Source organism: Pogoniulus pusillus, chromosome 33 (genome assembly GCF_015220805.1).
Source record: "Pogoniulus pusillus isolate bPogPus1 chromosome 33, bPogPus1.pri, whole genome shotgun sequence".
NCBI lineage: Eukaryota > Metazoa > Chordata > Aves > Piciformes > Lybiidae > Pogoniulus > Pogoniulus pusillus.
In genome coordinates this window covers 5758981-5778649 of record NC_087296.1, presented here as the reverse complement: position 1 = coordinate 5778649, position 19669 = coordinate 5758981, and the positions used below count along the sequence as shown (strand labels likewise).

At 45.0% G+C, this 19669-nt stretch overlaps 2 long non-coding RNA genes across 3 annotated transcripts in view; both read left to right on the top strand.

Moving 5' to 3' along the window:
* Nucleotides 1–19669, top strand: part of LOC135189635 (uncharacterized) — a 932873-nt gene that overhangs the window by 734790 nt on the left and 178414 nt on the right. The window lies entirely within an intron of this gene.
* LOC135189561 (uncharacterized) lies at nt 1046–2262 on the top strand. Of its 2 annotated transcripts, XR_010308145.1 has the most exons (3): nt 1046–1133; nt 1289–1401; nt 1917–2262. It is a non-coding gene; the product is annotated as an uncharacterized LOC135189561 (long non-coding RNA). The 2 variants fall into 2 exon arrangements; XR_010308144.1 differs by lacking the exon at nt 1046–1133 and having other exon boundaries at nt 1142–1401.

Here is a 19669-nt window from a genome sequence, read left to right as displayed (position 1 = left end):
CTGTGCCCTGAGGTGGAGAGCCGTGCTGTTGTTGCTCCTGAACTGATTTTGCTAATCTTATACATGCCTTGGAATCTCTTCAGCACATTTCTGAAGGCAGCTCCAAAGTCAGATGCTTTTTTCTGCAGTGAAGCTGGCAAGCAGTGGCTGAGAAGCAAGCCAGGTCGTTCCCCACAGAAGCTCAGCTGCTGTGGTTTTGATTTCTATTGTTATTTTGCAAATGGCACATGTGAAAAAAAAACCCAAACAAACCCAAGTTAAGCCATGTAGCCTCATACATAATTAGAAGAAAGCCAAATGCTGAGACCCTGCACATGATTTTTGTGTCAAGTCCTCAATTTTAGGTCAGCCTGGAGTTTTTCAGAAGAAAATGCAAATATATTGCAATGATTATTTTCTTCCTAATGAAAAGAGTTTTCAGTGAAGAGGCCCAGAATAGAATCTCTAGTCTAAACCCGAAAAAAGCAGCAGCACCTCCAAATAGTCCCTGCCCAGGGCTCGTTTTAAAGCGGGAAGAGAAACCCAGACCCATGATCCTGTTGTGCTCAGCTCCAAACAATGACCTCCTGCCTCCCAGTGGGTCCCTAACGGATTGCTCTGCTCAGTCTCTAAGGCAGTTTTTGGGAGACTTGGATTTTATTCCAACACAGAATGAAAATAAGTTTCAAAACCTCAACATTTTTTTGCTGGACAGAATTTTCCCAGCCAAAACCTACCATACATTATTGCTGCTACAAATTCCCCCAAGTGCTTCCAGAATAATCAGAAAGGAGTGATGCATCCAGAAAAAGCCCAAATCAAAACCAAGCACATCAGGAGACAGTGGTTGAGTGGCCACCCTGTACTGGCACAACCATTCAGGGAAGGAGATTATTAGCAGAGGAGCAATGCAGTCTGGACCGTTCTGAGGGGAGCAGATCCAAATAGTGCAACCTCCCACGCACTGCTCCCCACGCAGGGAATTCTCCACAGCCATCTGTCTCTGCATCCCCCTTCCCTCGCCTTGGCAGCTACCTCCTTCTACACATTTCCTCACTAGTAATCCAGCAGCCCTCCTCAAACATCCCTCTGGCAGGAGTTGCTGCTGCCAATCCCACCCTTCTGCTTGCTTGCCTGGAGAAGCAGAGGGACAGGTAAGCAAGGAAGAGCAACAGTCCCGTACGGAAAGTAGGAGAGGGAGTAGATTGGAGCGTGTGCAGCTCAGCCCCAGACACCTGGGAAAGGAAGATGAAGCTTTGTGTGGAAGTAGGCTCATTCCCTGCACAGCTCTCCCTCTTTTCTCTTCTAGGGCTGACCAGGGGCATTCCACAGACTGTGTGTGATCTACAGGCAGTCAGGACTGTGCTACACCTGGTACTAAAGGCATTTTGTAGCTACATGTCGCCCGGATCCTTTTACCAGGTGAGTGAGCCATTATCTGAGTCTGTTTGTATAGCGTGGGCAGGGTGCAGGAGCTCTAGATCCACAGACCCTCGCAGCATGGGTGCTTGTCTGCCAGAGCATGCATCTCTCTCCCTGCCCTGCAGCAGCTCAAGCACAGCTTCTCACTCGGCTGCATGAACCTTAAGGCTGCTGGGATGGGCTCTGCTCAGCATGTGATGTTTAGTCCACCCCTGTCTTAATTCTTGGTCTGCAGCACAAGGGAGTTACATCTATTTCTGTTTTCCACAACAACCACATGAGGAGATTGTGAAGGTCTGGATGGGGACAAGAAACAGGAAGAATAAATGTTTCTCTTTTGCTGTTAAAGTGGGTGGAATTTTTATGGGAGAGGATGCATAACCTTTACATTCTGTAACAGAACAATAATTTCAGCCTGGAGGAAAGAACAAGAGGCCCCTGGTAGAAAGCTGTACCTTTTGTCAAGGGGCTCAGACATCATTGTAAGACAAAATACCTATCCTTTTCTTCCTCAGAATCACCTTTGACCGAAAAAAGATGAGCTCTCAGATTAATGCTTGGCATCAAACAGCAGCTAGCGAAGAGGGGATTTCTCCTGTCCTGATCTCTGCAAGAAAACACCATCTTGCCAAAGGAAGAAACTAAGGTTTACTGAAAGAGCAGTTTCACAGCTAGTTGATCTTTCTGCTCCTGTGTGGACAAAGGGCATTTCTGCTTCTGAAACCTTTCTCCCTCCACCTTTCCCCTCAGAACTCCCTCTGCTCCACTTGGAGACTTTCTCCAGGCAGGTGTCTAGGTCAGGGACAGGTTGTGCATTTCCTCAGACTCTTATTCTCTGAAATAAAGGTGAAAAGAACAAAACCCCTGGCCAGGCCAGAGCTGTGCTGTATTTGCTGCAACTATAATTAACACCCTCTTAGGCCAGCCTGGGAGCTCTTGGGTCTATTTGTCTCATAAGGGATCCTTTAAGGATAAAAACAGCTTTGGGAAGAGATCCCTGAAGAATTTTCTCCTCCTGTATGGGAGGAGAGTGGATCTTTGTCTGCCTCTTCATCTCAACATCCACAAATACAAAATGGAGCCAATTAGTAAAAGAGGGATGTGAGGAGAGAATAGAATCATAGAATCACAGGATTATAGAATCAAACAGGTTGGAAGAGACCTCCAAGATCACCCAGTCCAACCTAGCACCCAGCTCCAGCCAATCAACCAGACCATGGCACTAAGTGCCTCATCCAGGCTTTTCTTCAGCACCTCCAGGGACAGCGACTCCACCACCTCCCTGGGCAGCCCATCCCAATGTCAATCACTCTCTCTGACAACAACTTCCTAACAACATCCAGCCTAGACCTCCCCTGGCACAACTTGAGACTCTGTCCTCTTGTTCTGTTGCTGGTCACCAGGGAGAAGAGTCCAACCCCACCTGGCTACAACCTCCCTTCAGGTAGTTGTAGACAGCCATGCGGTCTGCCCTGAGCCTCCTCTTCTGCAGGCTAAGAACTCATCTCATCTGTTCTCTGTAGCAGCTGTGCCATCAGAAGGGCACCAGGCTTCCTTCAGGATTCTCTCAGCAGGTTTCCACAGGCCCTGTGCATTTGGCCCAGCACATCATAAGGTTGCTAGTGATGCAAACACATGCTCTGCAGGCTGCTTTCATAGCCTGCAAAAGGGAGGATTAATGTAGATCTTCTGATCTGGCTCCTAGAAGCAGTTTATCCCAAGAGTGGGTAGGAAATGGGTGTTACTCCACCCAGATTCATGAAGGCAACTGCACTGAATATCTGAAGATGTGCTTACTAGAAACTTCAGCAAACAGTTATTGATGTCTATTTTCCCTCTACAGCAAGGGCTAATTACTTTAGCTGGATACTGTTCTGCTCAGTAGGACTTTAGGCTCCCCCCTAACCATCTTTCAGTTTACTCTCTATTCCAGCTTGGGCATCACAGAGCATTCCAGTGCTCAGAGGCGAAGTGTAAAGGACTCTACCTACTCATGCACACTATGAAGAGCTGATAGTTTCATTGCTCTTTAACTTGCAAATCATTTAACTAATTGCATGTTGGGCTCCCCAGTTCAGGAGGGACAGGGATCTACTTGAAAGAGTCCAATGGAGGGCTACAAAGGCTGGAACCCCTATGAGGAGAGACTGAGGGACCTAAGGCTTTATGGTCTGCTGGTGAAAAGACTGAGAGGAGATCTAATCAACATTTATACATATCTGAGGGCTGGGGGGCAAGACAGAGGAGACAAACTCTTCTCAGTTGCACCTTGTGATAAGACAAGGGGCAATGGGTGGAGACCACAGCACAGGCAGTTCCACCTCAGCATGAGGAAGAACTTTAAGGGTCGCAGAGCTCCCCAGAGAGGTTGTGGAGTCTCCTTCTCTGGAGACTCTCAAGACCTGTCTGGATGTGTTCCTGTGTGACCTGAGCTAGATTGTACGGCCCTGCTCTGGCAATGGGGTTGGACTCGATGATCTCCAGAGGTCCCTTCCAAACCCTAACATCTTGTGATTATTGTTACTTACATGATATTTAAGCCATCCCCTAATCAATGTTGTCCAACCCTTCATTGGAACAGTGTGCTTCTATGTGCTTGTTTCTCTGCCAAATTTCCATCTTCTCACACAGAATGGCTAATTGTATTTTTGAGTGGGTTTCTTTTTTCAAAGCCAGCCCAAACTCCATTTCTTGGAACGAAACTGAGACTAAAGCATGCCATTCCACTTAGTAAAACTATTTGCTGATACCTTTGTACTCTGCAGTATCTTTCTGTCTCAGAGAAGGGACTGAAATCTGACCAGCATGGTAGTCATAGAATCATAGAATCATAGAATCAACCAGGTTGGAAGAGACCTCCAAGATCACCCAGTCCAACCTAGCACCCAGACCTATCCAGTCCTAATATTAATGAACACTTTTTTACCATTTAAAGGCAAAACCCAATTTCAGACAAAAAATGCTAAGTGTCTTGGTTCTATATTAAGGATATCCAGGCAAAATTAACATTTCACTGCTTGATTTAGCAGTCTATTCAACAATGTGTTCAGCATATTATTTATATACACTACTTTATTGAAGTAATTAAAAATCTTATTTTCCAAATAATTTTTTACACCCTACTGAGTAGGTTCTTCAAGCACATTAAAATTCAAGCACAGGCATACACACATACACACACAAAAAATTGCTCTAAATGCAGCATTGATTTACAGTAAACTTATAAATGAAAAGTCTATAGGCTGGGGCAGCACAAATAATTATTACAATTAACATGAAGAGATTTTTTAATGCAGTTCATAAAATAGGACCAGAGACACTCTGTGTTGTTCCCTATATTGAAAGTGATTACTCTTTGCCACTCCTACTACACTGCTGTTTGAAAGAGAGGTTAAAAATAGTGCCTCTCATTTGCCAGGTTCTGAAGCTATCCAGCTGGGGTGGCAGGAAGAGGAAGAGCTGAGGATGTCCACAAAGCAAACCTGCCAGATCCCGTGACTGGTGCTAGTGATGTAAGTCTAGACTAAATCTGCTTGCTGTATTCATGGCTATTCTGAAGCAGGGGAAAACAATACAGCTAAATCTACTGCCAAGAACAAGACATTGGAGAAAAGAAGAGAAATAAATGAAATGAAAAGAAGATAGGCTGCAGCAGAGTGGGCACTGGTGGCTGGGCTGTTAGGGCAGAAAGGAGTAACAGCCTGCTGAGTCTTGCTGGCAGCAATTATGTCATGCCAGCAAAACCAGTGAAGTGCAACCTTCTGTAATCATAGAATCACACAAGCATAAAATCAGAGAATCATCAAGGTTGGAAAACACCTCTAAGATCATCAGGTCCAACCATCAGCTTGACAGCACCACATGCACCAATCCATGTGCCAGAGTGCTGAGACCACCTGCGTTTTGAACACCTCCAGTGGTGGCAATTCTACCACCATCGACTTTGGGCATTCCTGCGTTCACACACCAGCCCCACAGACCACATGTCAGAGGTGTTGTTAGAGCAGAAGCAGGCAGGCAGATACCTGCAGCATTCTCAGTTTCTCCCCACTGGCCTGGGATCGCTGATGCCAGAGAAACCAGGCCCCAGGACTTCCATAAAGCACCATGCATTCTCCTACTTCTTCCACTTCACCTTTTGGGTGCCTCCACGCTATGCCCTTGTGGGGTGGTCCCACACTACCTCAGCTGCACACATTTTAGAGCTGTGGATGCTGCCAATGCCAAGCCCACAGCGTGCAGGAATATGGATTTATATCACAACTATTTCTTTCTGTGTGCTAGGTCTCATCTATCCATGAAAAGGAGCTAATAAAATCAGAGTTCTGGGACATTCATCATGTACAATACTCTGTTTTGTTTCAGCATGGAACAGCTGCATAATGATTATAAACATGCAATTAGCTAAAAATTTGGTGGCATTCTCCTTATAGACATAACCAGTTTCTTCTGTGTTGACTAATGTGATGCCCATGAAGAGTTTTGGCAGCCGTACAGCGTGAGGTGTTTCAGCTGTTGTCCCTATAGATGGATCATTCTAGAGAGGTACAGATGTGATGCACATTAAAAATGGAGCACTACAAGCCTTCACAACATTCATAGATGCTTTAGGAGGTGAAGAGCAGCATTTTGACATTCATCTGGCATCGCACTCTTTTCATTGGAGGCTGAATTTTGCTCATAAAGTCAGGAGTAAAACCTCAGGAGCAGTCCTGTGCTGTTCACCACCAGCTAGGAGTTCTGTAGAACCCGAGGAAGCTACAGAGTCCCATACAGATATTGCCATGCAGGAGAAGCATGTGGTTAAAGAAACCTCTGAACAGTCATGGTCAGAGCTCCTCGTTGCTCCTTTTCATCCCCCCAGTTCAGGATGTTCAAAGCTCACTTCATGCCCCAGGTATCCAAATCAAGATGTAGGCATGGCTGAAACCAAACCAGATTCCCCTGTGCTTTCCACACCTCTGCTGAGCAGCAGCATATGACCTTTGTGAGATGAGACCAGCCACATGTGGGAAGAAGTGGAACACATTAGGGTGAGGCCTTATTGCTGTCTACAACTACCTGAAGTGACATTGTGGAGAGGCTGCTCCTGGGCTCTTCTCAGAGGTAATTGGAGATAGAACAAGGGGGAAGTAATTGGTGACAGAACAAGGGGGAATGGCCTCAAGCTGAGGCTGGGGAGGTTTAGATTGGACATTAGGAAAAAGTTTTTCCTGGAAAGAGTGGTCAGACACTGGAATGAGCTGCCTATGAAGGTGGTGGAGTCACCCACACTGGATGTGTTTAAAGGTTGTTTGGATGTGGTGCTTAGAGCTATGGTTTAAGGTGAATCTTGTAGAGTAGGGTTCTAGGTTGGACCTGGTGATTCTGAGGGCTTTGCCAACCTGGATGTTTCTGTGATTCTGTGACATTTGGCTGCTGCAGAAGCAGTGACATGCTAAAACCTGGGGGGCATTTACTGTGCCATCAGCAGGGCAAGAGCCACTCTGCTGGCTTGCTGCTGGAGGTTGTAAGAGATTGAAGAAAGTCTGATGTGCAGGGCAATGGACATGCACACAGTGAGCCCCAGATATATCACATTTCTCCTTCTGAAAAGGAATCCTCTGGGACTCTCCATATGCTGCAGAGCTGGATCTGTTGGATTTAATGTACATGAGCAGGAAAGGTCACCTGCTCATGTGCTGGAAGTCTAATGTACCCAGAATTTCAGCAGGCTGCAAAGAACACACTTTGCAGTGCACACAGCCTCTTTCTGTCTAGGATTTCAGAGGAAAAAAGCACAGGAGCCCTAAGCCACTTTGCCAGAAAATTGGAGGGGCCATAACTGTTCACCTGGCAGTCTCCTTGAGATTCAGCATTCACAGAGCCCTGCATGCACTGCTGTGTGCTGCTGATACGGTCAGTGTGGCACCAGGATAAAAATAGAGCCCTTACTAGGAAAAGAATGTATGAACCTGACAAAGAGAGGCATGACTTACCAGAAACCCAGAAGCAATTGATTCAGACTCTTCAATAATTAAAAACTGCCCTCTGAGCATCAAGGTGAAGGAGGCATGCTACTCGGGAGTGTCTTTTACTACAGCTTCAAAGACACAAAGCAAGATTTGTTTTGAGAGCAAAGATGTGGAGTGCCAGGGATGTGAATATCAGGGACGTTACAGGGCTGTATCAAGAAAGGATCTCAGCAGGTGGACTGGTTCAGTTGTTGTTATATGAAACAGAATCCTCAATAGTGAGATTCTACAGATAATTTCCTGTCTTAAAATTATCTTGACTGGAAGCAGATATGAGCCTTCAGATTTCCAATCACAGGATGTCAGGGGTTGGAAGGGACCCAAAGAGAGATCATCCAGTCCAATCCTCCTGCCAGAGCAGGACCATACAATCTAGCTCAGGTCACACAGGAATGCACCCAGACAGGCCTTGAGAGTCTCCACAACCTCCCTGGGGAGCCTGTGCCAGTGCTCTGGGACCCTTACAGTAAAGATGTTCTCCCTTGTGTTGAGCTGGCACCTCCTGTGCTGCAGCTTCCATCCACTGCTCCTTGTCTTATCCCAGGGAGCAAGTGAGCAGAGCCTGCCCCCCCTCTCCTGACCCCCAGCCCTCAGAGAGTTATAAACATTTATTAGATCTCCTCTCAGTCTTTTTTTCTCCAGACTAAGCAGCCCCAGGTCCCTCAGCCTCTCCTCATCAGGCAGTGCTCCAGTCCCCTAATCATCGTAGCCTTCTGCTGGACTCTCTCCAGCAGATCCCTGTCCCTCTTCAACTGGGGAGCCCAAAACTGAACACAGTACTCAAGCTGAGGTCTCACCCCACCACCTATGCAATGCATATATGCACACCAACACATAGCTGTGGATGTCCTGATAGTTTAGAGCTTGTCAGTGTGCTGTAGTCTGAGCAGAAAGGGAAAGGCTGCTCTGTAAAATGAAACATCTTGCATAGTGAAGGCACCTGGGTTTGAGTCATTATGTAATAATAGTTGGGAGTCATAGAATCAAGGAAATGCATTAGCTTGGAAGGGAGCTTTAAAGGTCATCTAGTCCAATCTCTCTGCACTGAGCAAAGGTCTAGTTGATTGGATAGGGCTGAGTAATAGGTTGGACTGGATGATCTCAGAGGTCTCTTCCAACCTGCTTGATCCTATAATAATAATATTAATACATCTTTAATTAAATAGGGTTACTCAGAGCCCCAAACTGCCTGACCTTGAATGTCTCCAGGGAAAGGGTTTCTACTACCAGTCTGGGCAACATGAAAGAGCTGAGGTTGGGGTACACACTGCCTTGTGCTGTAGCTTACACATTCTCTTTTCTCAGGCTGGGAGAGTAACAGGTATGAATGCAGCAAAGCTGGGGTGCAAACTGCTTTATGCCTTCAGCTCTCATGGGCACACAAGGCCTAACTTGAGATTGCTCATCATCCTTAAAGATGTACTTGGAACTATGCAGCACTGAGCCTGAAAGCACTACTATTGGATCTTGCTTCAGGCATCACTTTATTGATATGAAAGTCACTTGTTAACCTCATTGTGTGTAGAATATCCTGATATTGGACCAACTAAACCCTGCCCCAAACCGCTGCAGGTCTAGCATATGTGTGACTTCAGGGGTTAGTTGACTACTAGAGAAGAGTTTTCATTCTAAAACTCCAAATATCCTCTCACATTGAAGAAAATCTTAGCCAAGAATGCAAAGACAAGCAAACAGCTCCAGATACTTTGCTGGTTTATGGCACGGACACAAACTTGACATGTTGAGCACTGCTTTTATTCCCATTGACTGGAGCAGGTAATTAAAACAACATTCTCTAAGCTGTGCAAACATGGAAAAGACTCAGTGATTTTTTTCATGAGGTTCAACAAGACCAAGTGCAAGGTCCTGCATCTGTGTTGAGGCAATCCCAAGCACAAATCCAGGCTGGGCAGTGAGTGGCTGGAGAGCAGCCCTGAGGAGAGGGACCTGAGGGTGCTGGTGGACGAGAAGCTCAACATGAGCCAGCAGTGTGCACTTGCAGCCCAGAAAGCCAAGCAGAGCCTGGGCTGCAGCAGCAGAAGTGTGGCCAGCAGGGCCAGGGAGGTGATTCTCCCCCTGTGCTCCCCTCTGCTGAGACCCCACCTGGAGTACTGCATCCAGTTCTGGAGCCTCTATTACAAGAGGGATGTGGAGATGCTTGAGCATGTCCAGAGAAGGGCCATGAAGATGCTCAGAGGGCTGCAGCAGCTCTGCTGAGAGCACAGACTGAAAGAGTTGGGACTGTGCAGTCTGGAGGAGGCTCCCAGGTGACCTTCTGGTGGCCTTCCAGGATCTGAAGGGGTCTATAAAAAAAAAAGGGAGGGACTTTTTAGGCTGCCAGAGAGCGACAGGACTGGGGGCAATGGAGCAAAGCTGGAGGTGGGGAGATTCAGATTGGATGTGAGTAGGAAGTTGTTGAGCATGAGAGTGGTGAGAGGCTGGAATGGGTTGCCCAGGGAGGTGGCTGAGGCCTCATCCCTGGAGGTGTTTAAGGCCAGGCTGGATGAGGCTCTGGGCAGCCTGATGTAGGGTAGGGTGTCCCTGCCCATGGCAGAGGAGTTGGAACTGGATGATCCTTGTGGTCCCTTCCAACCCTGACTGATTCTATGATTTTAAGGTGTAACCATGTGGACATCAGCCACTTACATGTATCAATATTTTGCTAGTTTTTTCCACCTGCTCACAAACTGCTCTTTTTAATTGAAACTTACACTAAACAGGGCAAGTTTTTAACTTTCCAAGCTTCATTTTTCAATGCAGACATTTTCCACTTGGGGTCTATAAATACCTTGTCTGTGTTGCACCCATAGGAAGTGGAAAGAAATGTGTATTTTAATGAAAATGAGGAAGTTCATAAAGCTGAAGCATCTGGGGCTTAGCAAGCAATTATACTTACTCTATAAATACTCACTGTTACATAGCCCTCCAGATATGCTGACTGACACTAGCACAGCAAGAGTGCCAGGTCAAATGCAACTAGACTGGAAGTAATGTTGGAGTAGAATTCAAATCTGTACCAGGACAAGAAGCTGACAGCAGAAGTCCATTTTCTGCCTCTCCACTGAGGTCACAAATGGTACAGCAGAACGCACTTACTGCATTACCTCCCTCACTGCAGCTAAAAGGAAAACCAAATCAAAAGTGCATTTCTTATTTAACATCCAGCAACAGCTCAGGTCTCAGCCTTCACCCAAACACTAATGCTCACATGAAGCTGTTAGTCAGCGACAAGAATGCTTTTCATTTCTGATGCTGTTTTTCAATCCCAGGGGCAAAATTCCTTATTGCATTTTGTGTGGACACCCCCCCTGTAAAATTGTGCCAAAAAGCAGAGAAGAGGTGTGATGGTTTGGAGGTTACATCCCCCACCCCCTTAAGAAATCACCCAGGCTAGACTCAGGCAGATGGAAGTTAAGGAATGTAGCTTTATATTCGCAGCTTAGCACAATATAGAAGCAGGTAGTTACAATGTGTTATAAATATTTACAGCTATAGACTGAAATAGACAAGTTAAAAGCAATACAGAAGCACAGCAGCCCTCCCAGAAACCAGAGTCCCCAGGAGGGGCTCCCAACCACCCTTCCACCTTCTTGCCACCTTTCCATCTTATCCCAAGGTCTGCCTTATGTGCAAAGTGAGTTTGGAGGATTGCCAAGGAGGGTTAGAAGCAGAACTAGTTGGGTTACACAGGAAAAGCCCAGGGAGAAAAGCACAGACACCAACTACAGCAGATAGAGAGCCTCACACACATTGTTTTATCTATGTTTCTGTCCTTGTTTTCATACATCTCAGCAAGCCTACAAGTGAAGCTGACATTAGCATCGTTGCCTGTAATCTGATTTCTCTCATTAAAATATTCCAATTTGCCTCAAACTAGCACAAGAGGAAAACAAAATCCTCATTGTTGGCTGTAAGCAGTTGTTACATTTCTAAGTCAGAGGTTCTATTCTGGAACCTTTATCAGTGATACAACTATCATATATCTTCACAGAATCTCTTAGCCTGGAAAAGCCCTTCAAGCTCCTCAAGTCCAGTCATTAGTTTCACACTGACAAGTCCTTAACCAAACCAAATCCCTCAGCACAACATCTCATCACTGTGAATTGCTATGGTTGGAAAGGAGCACCAGGATCAGCCCGACCTTCATCCCAGCATCCTTCATCACCACACCATAGCCTCAAGCTCCACATCCACTCTCCTTTTAAACACCTCCAGGGATGCCAACTCCACCACCTCCCTGGGCAGCCTGTTCCAGTGCCTGACCACCTGCTCAGGAAAGAACTTCCTCCCAACATCCAACCTAAACCTCCCCTGATGCAACTTGAGGCCATTTCCTCTTGTCCTATTATTAGCAATTCAGGAGAAGAAACCAGCTCCAGCCTCACTACAACCTCCTTTTAGGTAACTGTAGAGGGCAATAAGGTCCCCTCCCAGCCTCCTCTTCTCCAGACTAAACAATCTCAGTTCCCTCAGCTGCTCCTCATAGCTCATGTTTGCCAGACCTCTCCCCAGCCTTCTCTGCACCCACTTTTCTTGCTTGCAACTCTGGAATATAACCCACGTTGTATTTACATGCATAATGAAAAACCCAAAGAGCTTTTGGACCGCTTCTTGTGTCAAAAAGCCAACAGCTCAATTTTACTCACATTGTATGGGTGCATTCTTTGACTCTGTCTTCCAAGCTTCATGGCAAATATTTTCAGCTAGACATCCTTGTGAAGACTAAGGTGTATCATTAAGTGGTGATGAAACTGCTAGCTCAGGATACAGCTGCACTGATGCAGCTCCATCCAGGCATTTCACTCTGTTGATATAAAAGTGGCTCAACAACTAGATGAATCACTCTCTGTGCTTTCATCTCTATTGTGCTGACTTGCTCTAATTGGTCCCCCTCTGGAGTATTCAGAGGAGTTTTCATCTTGCTGGATTTCCTTTTCTGTTTTACACTGCTTTCTATTGACCACCTGTAAGTGATTCGTTGCAGGATGACCTTAGGTTTTGTGCAAATTGAACTATCGCTGTGTTTGCTGTGGAGAATATTAAATCAAATCAGCCTCTGAGACAAATGCCATAAGACTAATCTGAAAGGTTAATGAATCTCAGAAATCCTCCCAAGTGAAGGCAAAAAGCAATACCTAACCAATATAAAACCTGTACAGCAAACACTGCACTTCTGCTATAAACCTCTTGAGCTCACTGAGGTCACACTGGGGACAAATTTGACCCACATGAGACAAACTCATCCTACTTTTCAGGAGAGTTACAATACCCAACAAGGAAATAATCACCTCTCACCTACCAGTTAGCTTAATGGGCAACTTCAGGTCAATATGTGGAGAGAGTGATTTGCCATTGGAATGGGCTGCCCAGGGAGGTGGTGGAGCCACTGTCCCTGGAGGTGTCCAAACAAAGACTGGATGAGGCACTTAGTGCCATGGTCTGGTTGACTGGATAGGACTGGGTGCTAGGTAGAGGTGGATGAGCTTGGAGCTCTCTTCCAACCTGGTTGTTTCTATGATTCTAAGTCTGTTTCTGGGGGAAGAAAGGCTAGAAACAATGCTAGACCCATGACTGCTATTTAAAACACATTGATTTAGACATCTGTCATTAAGGTTGTCTCTTAGGTTGAGTCCTGTGTCCCTGTGCAAGGACAGGTTCACATGATGTTCTGCAAAGTTTCTTCATTAGTACTTTTGGTCAGTGTACTTTTAAGAGATTCAGTGTGAAGAGGATTTTCAGAGCTGCCTGGCAGCCCTGCAAACACTGCAACCCTGCAACTAGAGTATTGCTTTTCATGCTCTTTATGCCTCTCAGTATCAGGTGGTTATATGGGGAAGAAGGGACAAGCAGTCAGTGGAGGTCAGCTTCTTATGGAGAGGTTACAAATGTTATTTAGTCCCTGAAAGATAAAGCAGAGAAGCACTTTCTGAATATTGAATGGCAAGAGAATCCACATGGGAGTAGGATCAGTGATAGAGAGCTGAGGATAAAGAATATAAAATTAGGTTAGTGTGGAGTTAGCCCATTAAGATGTAATTTAAACTAGCTAAATGGACAAGTCTCTGCTCCCCACCTCCAAAACCTTCTTCCATTTCTTATTATCAGCTCAGAAATAAGATACATTATTTGGCCACCTGTGTTTTAGTATCCTGAATAGGAAAGGAAACAAAAAACCTGAGCAGAATTATGAGTAAATGTTTCTTATCATGTTATTTGTATTATGCCTTTTGTAAAGCACATTACAATGGAGGAGGGACTCTTACACCACCAGAGGCAGAAATTCAGTGCATGGTTCACTGCAGACTACAAAGACTGGAATAGAAAAATAAAATTAGGAAACATTTTCTTTTCTTTTCCTTTCCTACATTATTGCAATTGCAGCAACAACTGATGGGAAATTTTCCCATTAGCCTTCCATATAGGTAGGCATTTTGTACACTTCCCAAAAATCACAGGTAGCTTACTGAACACAATATTTTTTTTTTCCAAGCTATGAATAACTCAAATATGGCATGGGCAAGTTGTCCATGGCACAGCAATGTGCCCTTGTGGCCAAAAGGGCCAATGGGAGCCTGAGGTGCATAAAGAAGAGTGTGCCCAGCAGATCAAGGGAGGTTTTCTTCTGCCTCTACTCTGCCCTGGTGAGACCCCATCTTGAGTACTGCCTTCAGTTTTGGGCTCCCCAGTTGAAGAGGGACAGGGTCCAGTGGAGAGGGTCCAGTGGAAGGTTACGAGGATGATGAGGGAACTGGAACACTGTCTGGTGAGGAGAGGCTGAGGTACCTGGGGCTGTTTAGATTCCAGAAGAGAAGACTGGGAAGGGATTTAATAAATGTTTCTAAATATCTGAGGGCTGGTGGTCAGGAAGGGGGGGGACAGGCTCTGCTCACTGCTCCCTGGGGTAGCACAAGGAGCAATGGATGGAAGCTGCAGCACAGGAGGTTCCACCCCAACACAAGGGGGAACTTCTTTACTGGAAAGGTCCCAGAGCACTGGCACAGGCTGCCCAGAGAGGCTGTGGAGTCTCCTTCTCTGGAGACTTTCAAGGCCTGTCTGCATTAATTCCTTAGAAACCTGAGCTAGATTGTGTGGTCCTGCTCTGACAGCAGGGTTGGACTGGACGATCTCTTTGGGTCCCTTCCAAACCCTAACATCCTGTGATCCTGTGATCTTCTCTGACATATTTCTAAGTGCATATCTTTAATTATCAGTGAGGAATACACAACTTACACAGGCACAGACAACAACAACAAAATCAGAAACACCTTCCCTCTGCAAACTATGTAAGCTAAAAGAAATCAGCACTGCTTCCTCCTCACTGCAACTCAGTTACTTGATATGTCTACATGAATGAAGCACACCAGCAGCATGAATTCATGCCGTTCTGAATGCCATAGACATGAGCAAACTGATTCAAGCTGACTTAGAGACCTCATTCCTGCATTTCTGTATGTGCTTAGGTTGCCTGGGCAATGCCAGTATTGTTCTTCCAACTCTTTTAATTTGTAGTAAGAGCACAGGTTCATTTTCTAAGACTGGCACTGCTTTTGATATCTATTTTTAGCTTTATTCAAAGGCAGCAAAACCCCTGTTAATAAATCTCTAGCTACATTAAGAGATCTTCCTTTCCTCTCATTAAAACTCTGTATGAGTAATGGTGAACAATCTTTTCTCGCTTCTGTGTTAGGAACCAAGAATCAATTTCCACTTCCAGCTGCACCAGGCATGGAGATCAAAACATATTCTAAGTCAGGTGGAAACCAGGAGGAGAAAAGGGAGATAAGGTCTGTTTTGCAATGTGTAGCACTGGCCTGTGCTAGTTTTCCAGGGCTCACCATTCAGGGAATTCCCTGGCAGTGTACCTATGTAAATAATTGTGCTGCTTCTTTCACCTCCTGAGAAAGGTCATATGAGAAATGCTGCAGTTTCCCACCAGGATCAGTCCTGCTTTTGTGTTATCATCCTGTTAGGGTTGCTGGCTGGGGTAGACAGCTGCATTTGCTGCTGTGCAGACCACAGGGCTGGACAGATGGCACAGCAAACATCGGATGAACTGATAACATTTGGATAGTGAAGCTAAGCATACATTACTTTGGCCCTTCTGCTGAACTGCCTACATTTTGCTGTAAATTTGAGTTTTTACTGGAGTTGAGATCCGTGCTTAGTAAGCACACAGACACCTCTCTGCTGCAGGAGCACAAAGGCTGCAGGAAGAAGGGTGAAATTTTCACACTGTGCCTTTCTCCAGATTTATTACTTCATGTCTTTTAACTGTCTGTCTAGGACTGGTCATTGTAAAGCTGCTATTACTAACTGACACAAAGAGCAGGTTCTGGTCATTCATTCTGTCATCATTCAAAAAGAAGGAGAAAATATGAACTACTGATAACTTCATAACAAGTCACTCCAAGCTGGAAATGGGAGGAAAATTATTCAGGTTGTGCCCTAAATGTGACAGATTTAACCTAAGCCCAGGTTCTCCTGAACAGCTGATTTAGAATCATAGAATCAGTCAGGGTTGGAAGGGACTACAAAGGTCATCTAGTTCCAACCCCCCTGCCATGGGCAGGGACACCCTACCCTACATCAGGCTGCCCACAGCCTCATCCAGCCTGGCCTTAAACACCTCCAACCTGGACATGGCACTTGGTGCCATGGTCTAGCCTCGAGCTCTGTGGTAAAGGGTTGGACTTGATGATCTGTGAGGTCTCTTCCAACCCTGATGATACTGTGATACTGTGATACTGTGATACCTCCAGAGATGGGGCCTCAGCCACCTCCCTGGGCAACCCATGCCAGCCTCTCACCACTCTCATGCTGAACAACTTCCTCCCTACATCCACTCTGAATCTCCCCACCTCAGCTTTGCTCCATTCCCCCCAGTCCTGTCACTCCCTGAGAGCCTAAAAAGTCCTTCCCCAGCTTTTTTGTAGGCCCCCTTCAGATCCTGGAAGGCCACAAGAAGGTCATCTCAGAGCCCCCGCGTCTGCAGACTGCACAGCCCCAACTCTTTCAGTCTGTGCTCACAGCAGAGCTGCTGCAGCCCTCTGAGCATCCCCATGGCCCTTCTCTGGACAGGCTCCAGCATCTCCACATCCTTCCTGTCATAGAGGCTCCAGAACTGGATGCAGTGCTCCAGACAAGGCCTCAAAACTAAAACTCCCTGGTAATGATAGAACAGAAAGTGTGGACTAGGATATCAAAACACTTTCAACATGTGCAGGATCACCAAGGATAACCAGGAAGTTAACCAAGGATAAACTTCCCAGCACTTCTTTTAGTCTTCAGCAGCTACAAGACACCAGAGGCAGTAAAGGAGAAATGAATTAGTTCAACCTATAAAAACCTGAGCATACAGAGAGAGAAAAGAAATATGCTACCAGGAAGTAAGAACTGCCAGAACTCTAACTTCTGCAGCCAAATCAAATGTAACCAAGCAGCAATATTACCTTCCCCTCCTTTTTTTTTGGTGAGGGAATGTCACATCTGTTATTTCTAACTTGGTTAATGCATTTATGTAGCCTACCTGAGTATTTTGGCATCTTGCAAGTACTTGCTAATAGTCATACAGATAACAATTACAAATAGCAATATTAGCTTTTAAAAGACAGAAAGAAGACCAATAATAACAGTGTTTTCATTATTAGTATTTATTCCTCCATGTGATTCCTCTAACCTTGGATTTCCCATACCAAACCTCAGGCACTACACCCAACCACAATCCCCTTGTGCCTGCCTCTTTACTTTGGAACTCGCTGCCAGCAATCCCACCTCATGAATATACACCAAGGCTGGCCCAAACTAGCTACTTCTTACTTCAGGACTTATTGAATCTGTGTATGGTAGAGTGTAATAGGTAAGAAAAGTGTCTGTGGTTTATATTGCCTGGCTGTGCATTTTGAAAGTGGGAAAGAAACAAATTCTGTTTTCCCTGCCTTCCAAATGATTCCTAACATTGCTTGCAGGCTTCTGTTTCATTACAGGCTTCACATGATTTGCTAGGTTTCTGGGAGAGTGTATAAAGAGGAATAAACCTCAGTATGGCTGAGAAAAACAATAGCTAAATGGTCTAAGAACAAGAGAAATTGCTCAGTGTTGTCTGTCTTCAAGTAGTTCCCTCTTAAAGGAAATTCAACGGCTTGAGTTAACCTGCAAACTGCTGAGATTGTGGTAGTGTATCACACAATGGCTTAGGTTGGAAGGGATCAAAGCTCAGCCAGTTCCAAACCCCTGCCATAGGCAGGGACACCTTCCACTAGAACAGATTGCCCAAGGACTCATCCAACCTGGTCCTGAACACCTCCCTGGGCAACCTGTGCCTGTGTCTCACCACCCTCACAGGAAAGAACTTCCTAACATCCAGTTTAAATCTCCCCTCTGCCAGTTTAAACCCATTACTCCTTGTACTGTCATGACAAGACCTTGTAAATAGTCCTACCCAGCCTTACTGGAGCCCTTTCAGATAATGGAATTCAAGAGACATGTTGAGGGACTGGAAGGTGCCCAGAGAAGGGCAATGAAGCTGGTGAGGGGCCTGGAGCACAGCCCTGTGAGGAGAGGCTGAGGGACCTGGGGGTGTGCAGCCTGCAGAAGAGGAGGCTCAGGGCAGACCTCATTGCTGCCTGCAACTACCTGAAGGGAGGCTGTAGCCAGGTGGGGTTGGGCTCTTCTGCCAGGCAACCAACAACAGAACAAGGGGACAGGGTGTCAAGTTGTGGCAGGGGAGGTCTAGGCTGGATGTTAGGAGGAAGTTTTTGGCAGAGAGAGTGATTGGCATTGGAATGGGCTGCCCAGGGAGGTGGTGGAGTTGCTGTCCCTGGAGGTGTTCAAGACAAGCCTGGATGGGGAACTTAGTGCCATGGTCTGGTTGATTGTCTAGGGCTGGGTGCTAGGTTGGATGGATGATCTTGAAGGTCTCTTCCAACCTGCTTGATTCTATGATCATCTTAACTGAATCCAAATGCCTGAAGTGGAACAGATCAACATGAGTGAATAGATCCATAGCTTGGCTTGATGGACTGACCCAAGCACCAGGACATGAACTTTCCTTTTGTTTCTTTGAGACTTAACTGGATTGTATTTATCAGGAGCCTTCACTTTTCCCACTGCTTTCTTTCTCCATGGAGTTATATTTTTATCTCTTAATCTATTTCTAGCTCATGTATTTACTCATATGCTTATTTGTTGTTGAACTCTTATCTGTAGTTTAGTTTCTTTCTCATTCATTTCCAACATTTTAGTTCAGGTCTTCTGTGATTCTGTGACTCTTACAGCAATGCAATGAAACATTCAAAGTGATGCTGTCAAACACCAACATTCTAATTGCTTTTAGTACACAATGACAGGGAAACAAAGAAAGAAGCAAAGGAGTCTGTTAAGAATTGTAAGGTGGATATCTGATCACAGGATCACAGGATGTCAGGGGTTGGAAGGCACCAAAATGAATCATCGAGTCTAACCTCCCTGATGAACCTGCATCTTTTTCTTCTTTCCTTTTTTTCCCTTTTCATCCTTTTTCACCTATTTTTTCCTCCTCTTTTTTTTTTTACTTCTTTTTTTCCCCTTCCTTTTATTTTCATTTTTTCCTTCTTTTTTTCTTCCTTCTTTCTTTTTTTCTCCTTTTTTCTTCCTTTTATTTTTATTTTTTCTTCTTTTTTCTTCCTTCTTTCTATTTTTCTTCTTTTTTTCCTTCATTTTTTCTTCCTTCTTTCTGTTTTTCTCATTTTTTCCTTCCTTTTTTCTTCCTTTTATCTTCATTATTTCTTTTCTTCTTCCTTCTTTCCTTCTTTTTCTTCTTTTTTCCTTCTTTTTTTCTTCCTTTTATCTTCATTTTTTTCCTTCTTTTTTTCTTCCTTCTTTATTTTTTCTCACTTTTTCCTTCCTTTCTTCTGCCTTTTATCTTCATTTTTTCTTCTTTTTTTCTTCCTTCCTTCTTTCTTTTTTTTTCCTTCTTTTTTCCCCTTCCTTTTATCTTCATATTTTTCTTCTTTTTATCTTCATTTTTCTTCTTTTTATCTTCATTTTTCCTTCTTTTTTTTTCCTTCTTTCTTTCTTTCCTTCTTTTATTTTTTCCTCCCCCCTCCCCTTTTTTTTTTTTCTTTTTTTCTTTTTCTGCCAGCACTCTTTTTTCTGATAACAATAAAGAAGTCAGCAAGCATCCCATGGAGTTTATGGTCTAAAAACTCCACACACACCTTCAGGTTTACATGCCACATCCATTAGAAACACAGATTCACATATGGCAACTAAAGCCA